General features: G+C 33.6%; 1 long non-coding RNA gene across 1 annotated transcript; it reads right to left on the reverse strand.

Moving 5' to 3' along the window:
* Positions 1-1,313: 1,313 nt before the first annotated feature.
* LOC143258199 (uncharacterized) lies at positions 1,314-3,143 on the reverse strand. The gene is made up of 3 exons (XR_013032186.1): positions 3,125-3,143; positions 2,592-2,661; positions 1,314-1,544 (listed from the first exon to the last, which is right to left on the reverse strand). It is a non-coding gene; the product is annotated as an uncharacterized LOC143258199 (long non-coding RNA).
* Between the last annotated feature and the right edge of the window lie 11,376 nt (positions 3,144-14,519).

The following is a 14,519-nucleotide window of genomic DNA, read 5'->3' on the forward strand; positions in this document are numbered from 1 at the left end:
ATGCATGAAACTAAATTCCGAAACAGCTTTTCAACGCCTTCAAATAGTCCCTTATGGCATTACGATAAGTTATAATAGTTAGAACATTTAAATCCGTTGTATTATTCCCTAATGAAGAGAGCAAATAGGCAATGTGACTTTGTTCTTTTAACACAAAGTTTTCAGATATTTGTACCGTTCTGTCATATTACAGAAATAAATCATTCTGTTGTTCATCTCCATTGTAATGAAAGAATAAGCTTCTTAGAAACGGTGAGTATTAGAACTATTACCATGAGATTTAGACATTTTAGTTATAATCTTAGAATCCTAGGTAACCTTAAATCAATGTAATACATATGGTTATAGTTTGGTTTAATTTATTGTACTCAGTTATAAAGAAATAACGTTAAACACCTTTATTTAGGACACAAACTGGATCACGATTTTTACGTTTCCACCTTGACCTCAACCTTAATTTAAATTAAACCAAAATATATCACGAAATAAAAATTGCGTAGAATGTTTCTCGTCAACGGGTTTCGAACAATAAGCTCTCAGATTTATAGTGCTGAACTAGTTAACCAGAATACAATGCGAGAGTTAAGAATTACTTTAATAACTATTTTGTAATTGAAAGCAGAAAATATAAAAGAAAGAAATAGCGAAATTACAAGAATTCTTCACATGTCTGAAACAGTATTTTGTTTACTTTTTACAGAAGATGGCAGTGTGTTATATTTTATTTATGAATAAGGTTTACATTCATATTTCAGTATTTTGATAATTATTATAATTACATGTTGCAAAGTGTTGACTCCATAATATTCTACGAAACATAATCAGGTTTGGAAATATATACTGCTGCATAACGATGAAATCCAAGTATGATGAGATCCTGAGTCATTTTATTTGAAAGAAATCTTTTTTTTCCAACTTTATTACAATGAAATGCTAAATTCGCATAATGTTTTGTGACATAAAAATAAAAGATCATTGATTACTTATCCACAATCATTATTGTTCTGTTTTACTCTTGAGATATAGATGTTTTTATAAAACATTTCATTACACGTTTCATTGTATGGCCCAAATAATGTTTTCGATTGTCGAACATGTTTCCTGTTATTAGACAGAAACAGAAAGAAATTATCAAAGCTAGCAATATGTGAAAGTTTTCTAATATTTACGATTAAAATATTAAGCTTTATTGTTTATAAGAGGCTTTAAATTCATTTACCTTTGTGGAGAAAGAAGTGACTTACAATGTTAAAGTTGAAGTTTCTATCCCTCCTATGTTTATTAGTAGGCACAAAGCTGACCAAATACACAAATTATTTTTATTTTTTATTGATAAAGAAATTCCATGTGAAAACTGTAGTATACTCAGTTTTGTTTTCTCTTTTACCCTAAGAATCCGACACCAGATCCACTTGCCAACCCGATACCAGATCCACTTTCAATTCCAACACCATTAAAACAACAATAGGTAGGAGGAACATCACAACAAGCGTATATTCCTGAACATATGATGCCATCTCGGCAAGTCCCCACACCGTCACTCACTAAAAAAAAATCACATAATTAGAAGACATATCACTGATAATGTTTTAATATATTTTCTTTACTCCCTATTTATCTATTTGTGAAGCCTAACCGATAAACACTATGTTCATAAAAACTCTTAAAATTACGTTATTGGAAAAAAATTCTAAGAAAACAATAAAACAAACTAACACAGTTACCAACACCTTGATGCATACTTGATTTTGGTTGTAACAGTTACTGAGTAAATATATCATACACTCCCCAGTATATGGACAATATTAGTTAAATTGAATATTTTATGCCATTGAAAATTCTTAGTTGGTAAGTAATGAGTTTACGATCTATACGAGAGGCTGATTTCATTAGATCCTAAGCTAACCTCATTACTTAACCAATCGCTTTTGTTTTGGAAGGCATATAGGGATTAAGGTATTTTTGAAAGAAAAAAGTGCGTCTTACATGGCATGAAATAGGTATATTGTTTTCACAACTATACACTGTTATAACAAACATCATCACACTAGATGAAATCACCAAACAACTGTCGTATTAAATGTAAATGATTTAATACACTCGTTCATTAATAACAAAACACATCTGAAACGATTATCTGTTATTGTTAACATGCATTAATTTCAGTTTTATATTCAGTTGTAACAAACAGAATTTCAATTAAAAGATTTACTTTCAAAGTTATAAGGAGAAGTCTTATAAAATAGTATGGTTGTGTTACCCTGTATTGTTGTTAACATATGAAATCATTTCGAAGTAATTTGAATTCTTACTTTAAATTCCAGTAAAATATATAATCGTCAACAGAAGTATTATTTTCACACTCATTCATTAGAAACGTAGACAATATTCGAATTTCTAGATACACATTTTTGTTATAAACTATCTTACTTTTATTAAATATTAATCTTGAAAACCTCCATCCATGACAAACAATAAATAAAACATTGTAGTAGGTTTTTAAATGATAAAGACAAACTTTTAATTGATATTTCTATCATAACATTTAAACTGTTTGTATGAATTCAGTGTCAAAGAATTTATAATCTCACCTGGAGTTGATTCCAACAGTGTTGTAAACATCAACAGTATAATAATTGTTGTAGTCTTCATTTCTCTGATCTATTAATATTCGTATTTATGTAGTTAGTGAAATTTAACAAAGCGTAAAATAAAGGTTCGAAAGTTATTACAACTTACGAATTCTATATCTTGCTAGCTTCGGATGTATTAGAACACAGGTACTTTTTATGCACGGAAGTAGGAATTTATAGAAGAATTAGAATCATGATCTATCATAGGCACACTAAAACCATTAAAAGAACCGCTCGACATCTGACCTATGATTTTAAAATACATTTATTTCCTTATTACAGTTTAACAGCAAAAATGATTTTATATTTGATTGATCATGCGGATCTTGTTGGTTGTTAGATAGAAGCTTTCTTTAAGAAAGAAGTTTCTAACTTACTAAAACAAGAAAATTCAAACTTCATTCTTAAAGACAGATTATATTTAACAACCAACACCCGTATGATAATCAAAACAGACAGTTTAATAATAGTTAGAAAAACGTTAAAGTTACCATATACGTGGCGAAATTACATCTTGTAAACTGAAAACAAATTAGTTTCTACCAACAAATAATAAAAATTATTCAAATGAGTACATAAGATCTTTAATATTCATTATAACTGCTATAACGACATATTTTCAAATAAAATATCACCAATTCTTATAGAATTATGAAAAACTTACGTTTCGTTAAAGAGTAGATAGATATATAACTAAACGGCGGTGGGATACATTACTTTTATAGTAGTATATTTAATGATATGCATACTTCTAAGAACATCACAACCAATCAGAAAGATTCCAGTAACATTGACGTCAAAAAAATCAAATTACAGTATCATAGAGACATGTTGAGGGACAGACTGAGCTAAAAGGAAACTGTGAGTGATTATTTGTCATTTACATGTAAAACATTTCAGTTAACGTGGTTCATGAGTTGTAGAAATAACCTTGAATCTGTAAATGGTAATAAAGTTGTGTGATTAGGGTGGAATGGATATTACCACGTAAATAGTGAAAATCTATTTCAACCACCGCACACAATTTATACATAGTTGCTATACACAAATAGTTTATATATCAATAAATCGTTTGAGACACACTTAGCTATTGTAACATTAAAACAAACGAACCTCGATGTACGATATCATAGTCAATACTTAGTTTTTATTATTATAACACACCATACAAGTGTGAAAAGAGACATTTATTTTATTTCACTAAAAGTATACAGGCTGCATAGATGATATTTCTATCCTGAATCATGTGGACATACTGTTAGAAACAGTATTTTGTAAATTTGTTTGATTTTAAATTTCTCAGAAATCAACATGAGGGTTATCTGCACTAGTCGTCACTTATTTAGCTGTGTAAAATCAGAGAGAAGGTAACTCTTGGCTACCTTTTTACTTACAAATTGTGGGATTAAACATCACGTATAACGCTTCAATGATTAAAAAGGTGAGCAAGTTTTATGAGACGGAGATTCGAACCATAGACCGTTAGATTTCGATTCGAGCTCATTAATCACCTGTCCATACCGGGACGGAAGATGTACATTTGGTCCTGAGTGACGGAATGCTCCTGTTTGTCACATGACAGAAGTCATTTTTAGCGGTTGATAGAGCTTTAAAGTTTCAAACATCTGAAACAATTACCTATTTTCTTCTTATGGGGTTGTGAGAGAACTATAACCGAACTAAGAAACTAAATACCAGTAGGATTTTATAAAATGTGCTATTTCATAATATTTATTTTGTAATATGTCGTTTCAGAACCTACATCTTAAACTTTAATTCATATTATTTTAATTTATATCACTATTCCTTTATTTTATTGCTTCATGTGAGACTAACGAAAGGAGGTTAAGACTGACAGATGATGTACCCCACCGCAATTCGAGCCCTACTTCCACAGTCACCTCCAAAACGTAAGTTGGATTTTATATTCCACATTATACGCTGTACCTGAGAATTCTTTCGATTTTCTCATTTTTATTTTTGTTTTGGTTTGATTTTGGTTATAACAAACTTCGGGATCAGAACCATAACCTGTCGGATTTATAGTTCTGGACCAGTTAACCACAAGGCAACGTGAGGCCTAAAAATGACTTTAGTAACTATTTTATAATTGAACCTGAAAATATAATAAAAGAAAGAAATCGCAAAATTAAAAGAATTCTTCACATGTCTGGAACTGAATTTTATTTACTCATTATCACAGTAGGTGGCGCTAACTTTAAAGTTGTGGTACTGTTTTAAATTACATTTATGAGTAAAATAGTCATTCCTTTTCCATGATTTTGATAATTATTATAATTTTGTGTTCCAAAGTGCTGACTCTATAATATTATATCAAATATAAATAGTTTTGGAAATATACCGATCCATAACGATGATATCTAAGTATTATGAAATTCTGTGTCATTTTGTTTGAAAGAAATTTTTTATTTCCAACTTTTTACAATGAATTAAAAAGTACAAATGTTACATAGAATATAAAATCATTGATTATTTATCTTCAATCATTATCGTTTGGTTATACAAGTTAGATGTAACTGTAATTATAAAATATTAATGGAACATGTAATGAAAAGTTCTACAGTTTCAAAAATCTGAAACTATGACCTAATTACCTGTTACGGTTAATCTGTCGTCTTCTTTTCTTGTACATACTCAGAAAAATTAGGGATAAAAAATCTTCGGGTTTGTCATCGTTTCGGTCATGTTTTGTAAATATAAAAAACTAAAGATATTTTAATGTGTACTGTAACATCGTGGTTTATGTGAAGATTTATGAAAACAATTATGAATATAATGTTTACTGGTTCTTTGGTTTGAGTGACAAAACTTCAAGGTGACACAACTACAGCACGTGTGGAAAAGCACCACGGGGCACGAGATTCTATTCTCTCGCGCTCATCAGGTAACCGAACTCTCCAGAAAGACACTCGCACCACAAAGATCGATTTATTGAACGTTATACTCGATAGTATGTAGCTTGATAAAAATGTAACGTAATAAAAATATATTTAAAATTGACAATATTTGACAGAACTGTTGAACACATAGTATAATGTTTAATCAAGTGTGTAATAAAAATTGGCTGGCATTTGGAAACGGACATAAACAGTAATAGTTTAACAATAAATATTAGAATAGAGAGCGCTAGTGTTGAGAATTACTTATTGTGTTTTACAACCAAATATCATCAACACTCTAGTAAATCTAGTGGACCATAATGTGTGTTAATTTTTTCATCTTTCGTGAATGTCTTTAATTTTTACAATGAAACCTACATCTAAATATTACCAACAAACTAATGCTTTAAGCTAAGTAAACGACACTAGATTAGAGATGACAAAATAATAACATCAATTGTAAACATATTCTAACTCATTATTGGACTTTTTACCAGGTAATACATTCAGTACAATCAAAAAACATTTTTTGTGTTTTCTGTGATTAATAATTACAGCGTAACACAGCTGTTCATTTTCCATCATTGGATACATAAAATAGAATACTAAACGTCAACCTATACTTTACATTTTAGATTTTGTTTATAGTTCCAACTTTTAGACAGTTCTGCAGTATTGGATTCTAAATAGACTGACACCAGAAGAACACATCGTTATATCACAGTGTAAGAATATGTTTTGTATATAATAACTGGTCAACAATAACACTGTAGATACTTCTGTAATAGTGACGTTTAATAAAATACCAAATAACTTCATGTTCTTGTTTGTTTGGTTTGTTTTACAATCAAGTACAAAGCTATACAATGGGCTATCCATCCTATGCATACCATGGGTTTCAGCTATCAGGCTACCAATTATCAGACATAGTATTGTTTTTGCTTCGGCAAATGAAAAGTGTAATATTTCACACTTCTTAATGTTTAATGTAATTTGGAATTAATATGACCGTGGAAAATTTAAAAAGCTATTATAACCAACCCAAATTTAACAAGAATTTATGTGTAATAGTACTCGTAACATGAGTTTAAGTAAATGTTTATATTTTTATATATACTGCTAAAAAATAAAGGAACAAGTACATGTTCAGTATATTTTTCTCACAACTAAATTTATGTATCAAAAACATATCCGTACGTCTACGAGTGTATTTTTTAAGCTTGCTGGAGGATGGCAAGGCTCAAAGGAGAGAGGCACAGCGCTTCGGTGTGTCACCAAGTGGTTCTGGTAGATTTCATTATTTTATTGATTAAATAATAAATTTACGTTGGAGTTGGAGTTTATTACAAATTTTCAATAAACAAATGATTAATTATCATATGTGACAGCTTAAATTTTGACATTAACCACAGAATACCAAATATTATTTATTTTGCTTTCTAGAAAGCAATAACATAACGCTCTACTAACGATATATCTTTCTTGAAAATATGACGTTTGACAACAACGGAATTAGTACTTTTTATATTATTATACCAGGCCTTGCAGGGCCAGATGGTTAAGGCATTCGAATCGTACGCTGAGGGTAGCGGGTTGGAATCCCCTTCACACAACCATGCTTGCCCTTCCAGCCGTGGAGGCGGTATAATGTGACGGTTAATCCCATTATTTATTGGTAAAAGAGTAGTTCTAGAGTTGGCGTTGGGTAGTGATGACTAGCTGCCTTCCCTCTATTCTTACACTGCTAAATTAGGGACGGCTAGAGCAGATAGCCCTCGAGTAGCTTCGTGCGAAATTAAACAAAACAAAAACAAACATTTTTCGTATATTTCCGAGAAATTCGAAACAAAAAATATTAAACCTAGCATAAAATTAAGCCAAAAATATCCAATAACATATTATATAAATATAATTTTGACATAAGGTATATCAGAAAACTGTTTTTAATTATATTACAAATTAATTGATGCTGTATTTTCTCTAACAACACTTGTTTTTCAAAAATATGTAACTAGTAGACTTGAAACAAATAGCCGTTCTATTAAATCGATGCATGTTTATGTTTTCTTATACCAAAGCTACATTACGCTGTCTTCTGAGTGCTCCGAAGGTAATCGAACCCCTGAGTGTTGAGTCGTAAATCTAAATGAGTTGTTTTCATACACACCATATGAAAGCATATGGGGCGTATAAATTTAACTCAAATATTTTGTGTAAATATTAAGTCTTAGCTACTTGAATTTTAAACAAAGGTCGAATAAGGGCTAAATAAAAATGTACTTCACAAAGAAATTAATTTTTCATACATTGGTTAACTTGATACAACTGTTTCTAGACTACACACGTTTTTAAATCTTTAATTTGAATAATAAGGAAAATAAACTTCGAGTGAACCAGTGAGGAATCAGATGAACATCAAGGTTAAAATGTCAGTGATTCAGAACACTTACAATTTTTGCCGAGTTATTTAAGAACCTCGAAAATATTCACGGAAACAACTGATAAAAGTTTTGTTTAATGTTATTAATTTGATGTTACACATTAAATTGTAATTATTTGTTCCATTTACCTTCCAGTTAGAAATAAATCGAAAGAACAAATTATGTGGTTGTTTTAAAATAATGGGTGAACTTTAACAGAACTGTGTCTAAAATGTACAATATAATTTGATAAATACATACACTGCTGGCCAAAATCTTAGGGCCAATGAACATAAAGAAAAAACATGCATTTTGCGTTGTCAGACTTAACAACTTATTTGAGTAGATCATCGAAAGATGAAAATAAGAAAAGAGAAAAAAAAACAAACTTTTGAGCATTTAAAAGGGAAAATGTGAATACTATGAAATTAACCTAAATAACAGCTGGTCAAATGTTTAAGACCATACTGAAAGGAAGAGTTAATCGGTAAACACGTAATGAAATGTTGTCATTTGTGTTAAAGCATTAGCGTTGTCAACATCTCCAACTTACATTTCCTGTGTTACATTAGGTAAAAACATGGCAAAGACTAAAAAGTTGACAAATTTTGAATGTGGCAGAATTGTCGAGCTTCCAAAGTAAGGTCTCTCTCAACATGTTACCGCTGGTGATATTGGACGTAGTAAAACTACTGTTGCAGATTGCTTAAAAGACCCTGAGGGATACGGAACAAGAATTTCAAGTGGTCGGCACAAGAAAATTACGCTGGATTTGAGCAGAAGGATTCGAGTGGTTGTCCGGCAAAACACCAGCCGATCGTCGAACCAAATTAAGGCCCTTATGGATGCAGAATGCAGCTCAAGAACAATAAGTCGGCAACTACGAGAGAAAGGCTTTAAAAATCGTAAACGTCTTCATAGGCCACGCCTCCTTCCACACCACAATACAGCTCGGTAAAACTTTGCTGAGAAGCACCAAACACGTGACGTAGAAAAGTGGACGAAGGTTTTGTTCTCTGATGAGAAAATATTTAACCTGGATGGTCCACATGGCTTCCAAAGTTACTGGCACAATAAGGATATCCCACCTAAGACATCTTCTTCACGACACAGTGGAGGAGGTTCCATCATGATCAGGGGTGCTTTCTCCTTTCCTGGAACAATGGAGCTTCAGGATATACAGGGGCGTCAAACAGCAGCTGGCTACATTGGCATGTTGGAGAGAGCATCCTTATTGAGGGTAGGCCATCGCTTGTGTGGAAATAACTGGATCTTTTTGCTGGCCAATGTTGCAATCCACAATGCTTGTAGGACAAAGGAATTTTTCAGGACGAATAACGTGATTCTTTTTTGACCATCCAGCGTGTTCGCCCGAAGTGAACACCATTGAAAATGTTTGGGGGTGGATGGCAAGAGAAGCCTATAGAAATGGACGTCAATTCAAAACAGTGCATGGTCTTCGTAAAGCATTCTTCACCACTTAGAATAACATTCCAGCTAGCCTTCTGCAAACGCTTATATAGACCTTGCCAAAGCAAATGTTTGAAGTTATTCGCAATACGGCCGTCCAACTCACAATTGAGACCTCTTGTTGGGCATTTGCTACCCTGTTTGGGACTTCTTTTTGGTATGGTCTTAAACTTTTGAATAGCTAATATTTAGGCTAATTTCATAGTGTTCATATTTTCTCTATTAAATGCTAAAATGTTTTTTTATTTTTATTTTCCGTTTTCATATTTTCATCTTTCGAAGCTCTACTTAGCTAAGTGGTTGAGTCTAACAACGCAAAATGCATATTTTTTCTTTATGTTCATTGGCCTTAAGATTTTGGCCAGCAGTGTATTTCATTACTCTCATTAATCTTAAGCCATTATTCTCGTGATAAAACAACGTGAACTATTCAGAAGAGTTCAGGTTTTGGGTTTCGTTTGACAACTTTTCCAGTGAATTGATTGTCGAGTTCTAAAAATATATCACATCACTACACTATCTCCTAACTTACACTGCACACGTTTTATTTCATCAGTATATTAGACAAGAATATCTTGTTAAAATAAATACAATGTGCATGAAACATTACTTGCTAGAACTTGAGTTAAACATGAAATCATTATAAAATATTATCAGTGTGATGTTTGCTAACGACAGCAGTTTTTTTACTCTCTGAAGCCTTGAAGACTTAACGAGAGAACCTTATATATAAGGAAGTCTCAAATAATTGTACACGCTGATGACAGAAGAAGAATTTTTGCGTTTCAACTTTGACCTCAACCTTGGTTTAGTCAAAAACAAATTTCCATTTAATCAAAACATCCTACATTTGCTAGTTAAAAGATCTAATAACTATTTAATAAAAGGTAAAGGAAATATTATAAATGACAGTAACAGCGAAATTAGAAAAATACTTCATAATAAAAGGAATTATATTCTATTTACAACATTATTACACAAGGTGACACAGTTCTACCGTTTGTAACTCCAAATGAAATTTATTTCATTAAACATTAAATACATCTCTAAACTTTATTTCCTGAAATTGGTTATCAAGTAATTATGATAACCATATTTGATAGAAACGTAACGTAGGGTTTTGTTGTTGTTTTGAATTAAGCACAAAGCTACATTATGGGCTATCTGTGCTCTGCCCACCACGGGTATCAAAATCCAATTTTTAACGTTGTTAGTCCGCAGACTTACCGCTAAACCACTGGGGGGGGAGGGCCGTAACGTGGGACCCAGTTTACGAGAATAACGAAAGGTAATTTTGCGTTACAGCTCTTCAGTATGAAATTGCATGTTATTCCTTTAATTACGCGTACGTTGCTTGCGTACAATATATTCAGCTGTATAGATTTTATTGTAATTTAGGATAAACAAATTTAAATTAAGACTTTGATATTTAAGACACTTAAGACTTTTACTCTGGGCATATTAAGCATTTCATCACGTAAAGTAAAGTCCTAATGAAATTGATTTAATAAGTATTTTATTAAAGTCACAAGAAATAGTGCAAAATACAGAAAAGTTGCCATTTCTCTGTCAATGTTGTTTTGTCACATGGCTGTTCACTACAATATCTTGTACTTCTTGGCAGTCTGCCAGTATTACCTTTATCATTTCAAACACCTTCTGTACTTCATATATAAGGCCCAGCATGGCCGGATGGGTGAAGGCGTTCGACTCGTAACTTTAGGGTCACGGGTTCGAATTCCCGTTGCAACAAACATGCTCGGTCTTTCAGCTTTGGGTGCGTTATAATTTTACAATCAACCCCACTATTCGTTGGTAAAAAAGTAGCCTAAGAGTTGGCGGTGGGTGGTGATGACTAGCTGCTTTCCATTTGTCAACGAAATTCACATCTCATTTCAGTCGTTAGGCATATTGAGCGGCAGCCAAAGACCGCCCTCAATCCTTTACTGAAGTAACTCACAGCGAACAGTTTTCACTTCTCTCTCTCTAAAATCGTCTCATGCACTTATGTCGTCAATGGGGTATTTACATGAATCCTGAACTCTGTATCGGTGAAGTTGTGGTACCCGTGGTCTTTGAGACAAAGTTTCTAGTGTTTATTTCTGACCGTAGGCTGACCTTTATACCACACATAAATCAGCCTCCAGTCAAATGTACAAGAGTACTGAACATCCTCTATGTCTTCTCTTGTACCACTTGTGGATCTGATCGATGTTCTATGCTAAAGATATATCGTGCTCTTATTCTATCAAACTAGACTATACGTCACTGATCTGTGGCTCTGCTAGGACCTCCGACTAGAAGTTTCTGAATCCCATTCATCATCAGGGGCTTCGGCTTTGCATCGGGACTTTTCGCAATTCCCCAATACAGAGGTTGTACACAGTCTCATGAACATCCTCTACTCCTCTGCTGTTTGCAACTCTCTTTACTCTATGCTTCAAAACGTCGATCCTTAACGCCACATCCCACCTGGGGTCGTGTTTTGCTTCCTCGGAGGGCCATGTTTTTCAGAACAGACGATCTACCATTGCTCCTTCGTATCCAGGCTCAGTTAGATGAATTGTTTCTGTGTTTGGATAACATTGGTGTATCCACTGGTCAATACTTCCTACCATGGCTCATTACGGATTTACAATTTCAAAATCAGGGTCTGGATTCCTCTCAGTGGACTCAGCAGATAGACCGGTGTGGCTTTTCTATAAGGAATCACACACACACTTCCATAAAGTACATGGTCAGGTCGTGTGTTGCAAAGTGTGTTTGTCTTAACTGCCTACGTTTGATTATTAGTGAGTGAATTTCCGGTGTTAAAGTTCACTGATTATATGAGCATTTTTTCCTTGTTTTTGGAATTGTGTTTTTAATGGCTTTGTGTATGACTTTAGTAACTTGCTTAACATAGTTGTCTAATTCTATTTTATTGTTAACATGTTCAGTTGAGTGTGGTGGATAGAAATCTAGTGAAGCATTGAAAGTGAACCAGTGTTTTAGTGTATGTGTACCTCGCTGTGGGATGGCACTGATGAATTACACAGGAAATGGGGAAATGGTCCCTGGTGATTTCATCATGTACACTAAAGCAAAAGATTCTGTTTACTGTGTTCTTGGGAGCTATGATGAAATCGAGTACATCATATCAGCTGTTAGCAACTGAAAAGTGTATAGATGTATGGTCGTTAAATAGAAGCATGGTGTTTATAGAAATATATATATTTTTTTTTTATAATTGACCCTCTATGCGTGTTTGTTTTCTCTTAGCTCTGTTTGGGGAATTAAAGTCCCCTATGACAATTTTCGAATAATTAGTTTCTTACTTTGATTATATAGTAAGTTACATGCAATTGCCTTAATGTTGGAATTTGAAATAGAATCAACGTGTTGAAGTAAATACAGGAAGCACCGCTGAAAACCAGGTTTCGATACTCATGGTGGGAAGAGAACAAGTAACCCATTGTATAGCTTTGTGCTTAATTCCAAAACAAACCAAACAAACAAGTACAGAAAGTCGTTTCATATTCTATTAAACGTATCTCAAACAGAAGTACCTACAGCATTATTATGGACCAGGTATTATATAGAAAACATTCTTATACTGTGATATACCGATGTGTTTTTTTCTGGTGTTAGTCTATTTAGAATCCTACGCAGTTGAATTCTCTAAAAGTTGAACAGATTCAAGGCCGCCGTCAAGCAGAGCAGACGTGTAAGTCGAGAGCTGCGAGACACGTACTTTAAAGACTAGGTATACTTTGTTGAAGTGCATAATTCCCAAGTTTTACTATAAAAGGTTAACCCTTAGTCCTTATCAAGACTAGTAAAACAGGATGAAGAAGAGGAAGATCGCAACGCGATCTAACGTAAAAGCCCTATCAAATGAAGAAATAATGGAAATGTTAAACAAGGCGATCATAGGACCAGCCTCAGAATCCCAGAGCAGTTCAACAGAAAGTTCTGAAAGTGAATACTCAGGAGCAGAAGAATTATCGAGACAAGAATCTCAAGAAGCAAATGCGACATCAAACAAGAGGAGACTAAAGAAGAAAAAGGATAAGGTAAGTATAGTTTCTGACAATACTACTAACCCTAACGACACTACTAACAATACTAAAAATAAAAGTGTTAATAACGTAACCAATGTTAATAATGACAAAGCCACTAGTTCTAACAAAAATAACGCAACTAACCTGAATACTAACAACACCACTAATTCTATGAACTCCACCACTGTCACACAAACACACGATTCTCCTCACTACAGAATCCCAACTCTGTTCATTGAGGGAGTAAACAACACAACACGCATCCCACAGATAGTCAAACAACTGAGGGCCTATTACCCGGGCATTCAGTTTAAGGACATCAAACGTCTTCCTAATAGAAGAATCATGTTAAAATGCTCTGAACCACAAGAGTTTGCACATATTTTGGCCCACTGGCCCAAGGATGCCTTCGGGGTCCAAGCCAACATTACTACACCAAAAAACAACACGCCAAAATTAACTGTCATTATCAGAGGTGTCGATTTCGACATCGAAGACAATGAAATCACAGATGAATTAAAAACGCAAGGCTACGACATTGTATCATCAAACCGAATTATCTCCTTCAGAACGAAACAAAAAACGCCACTGATCAAGGTAACCGTCAACAAAAAAGACGATCAAGACAAATTATTAAAAAACGGTTGCTTCTTATTTTTCAAGAGACACACGACCGAACCGGAAAAAACACACCAAAAACCCATTATTCAATGCTACAAATGTCAAAGGTTCGGACACACAAAAACAAATTGTATGGCCAAGGACAGATGTGCGAGATGTGGCGGACCTCACGAGGTTGCTCAGTGTCCTAACTAGCGTAACCAAGTGAGATGCGCAAACTGTCAGGGCCCTCACGCAGCCAGTTACAAAGGCTGCCCCAAATACACTCAAATACGTAATAGATTTATTTTCAAAACCACGAACAATAACAATCAATCCCACGGCACCCACATCACCAAACAACCTTTACTACAAACTCCAGCAGACTCGCAAATCAAACACTCTCAACCTCAACTAACACGTACTTACGCGGACGTAAGACGCCCGAAAACA

This window comes from Tachypleus tridentatus, chromosome 7, assembly GCF_004210375.1.
Source record: "Tachypleus tridentatus isolate NWPU-2018 chromosome 7, ASM421037v1, whole genome shotgun sequence".
Classification (NCBI taxonomy): Eukaryota; Metazoa; Arthropoda; class Merostomata; order Xiphosura; family Limulidae; genus Tachypleus; species Tachypleus tridentatus.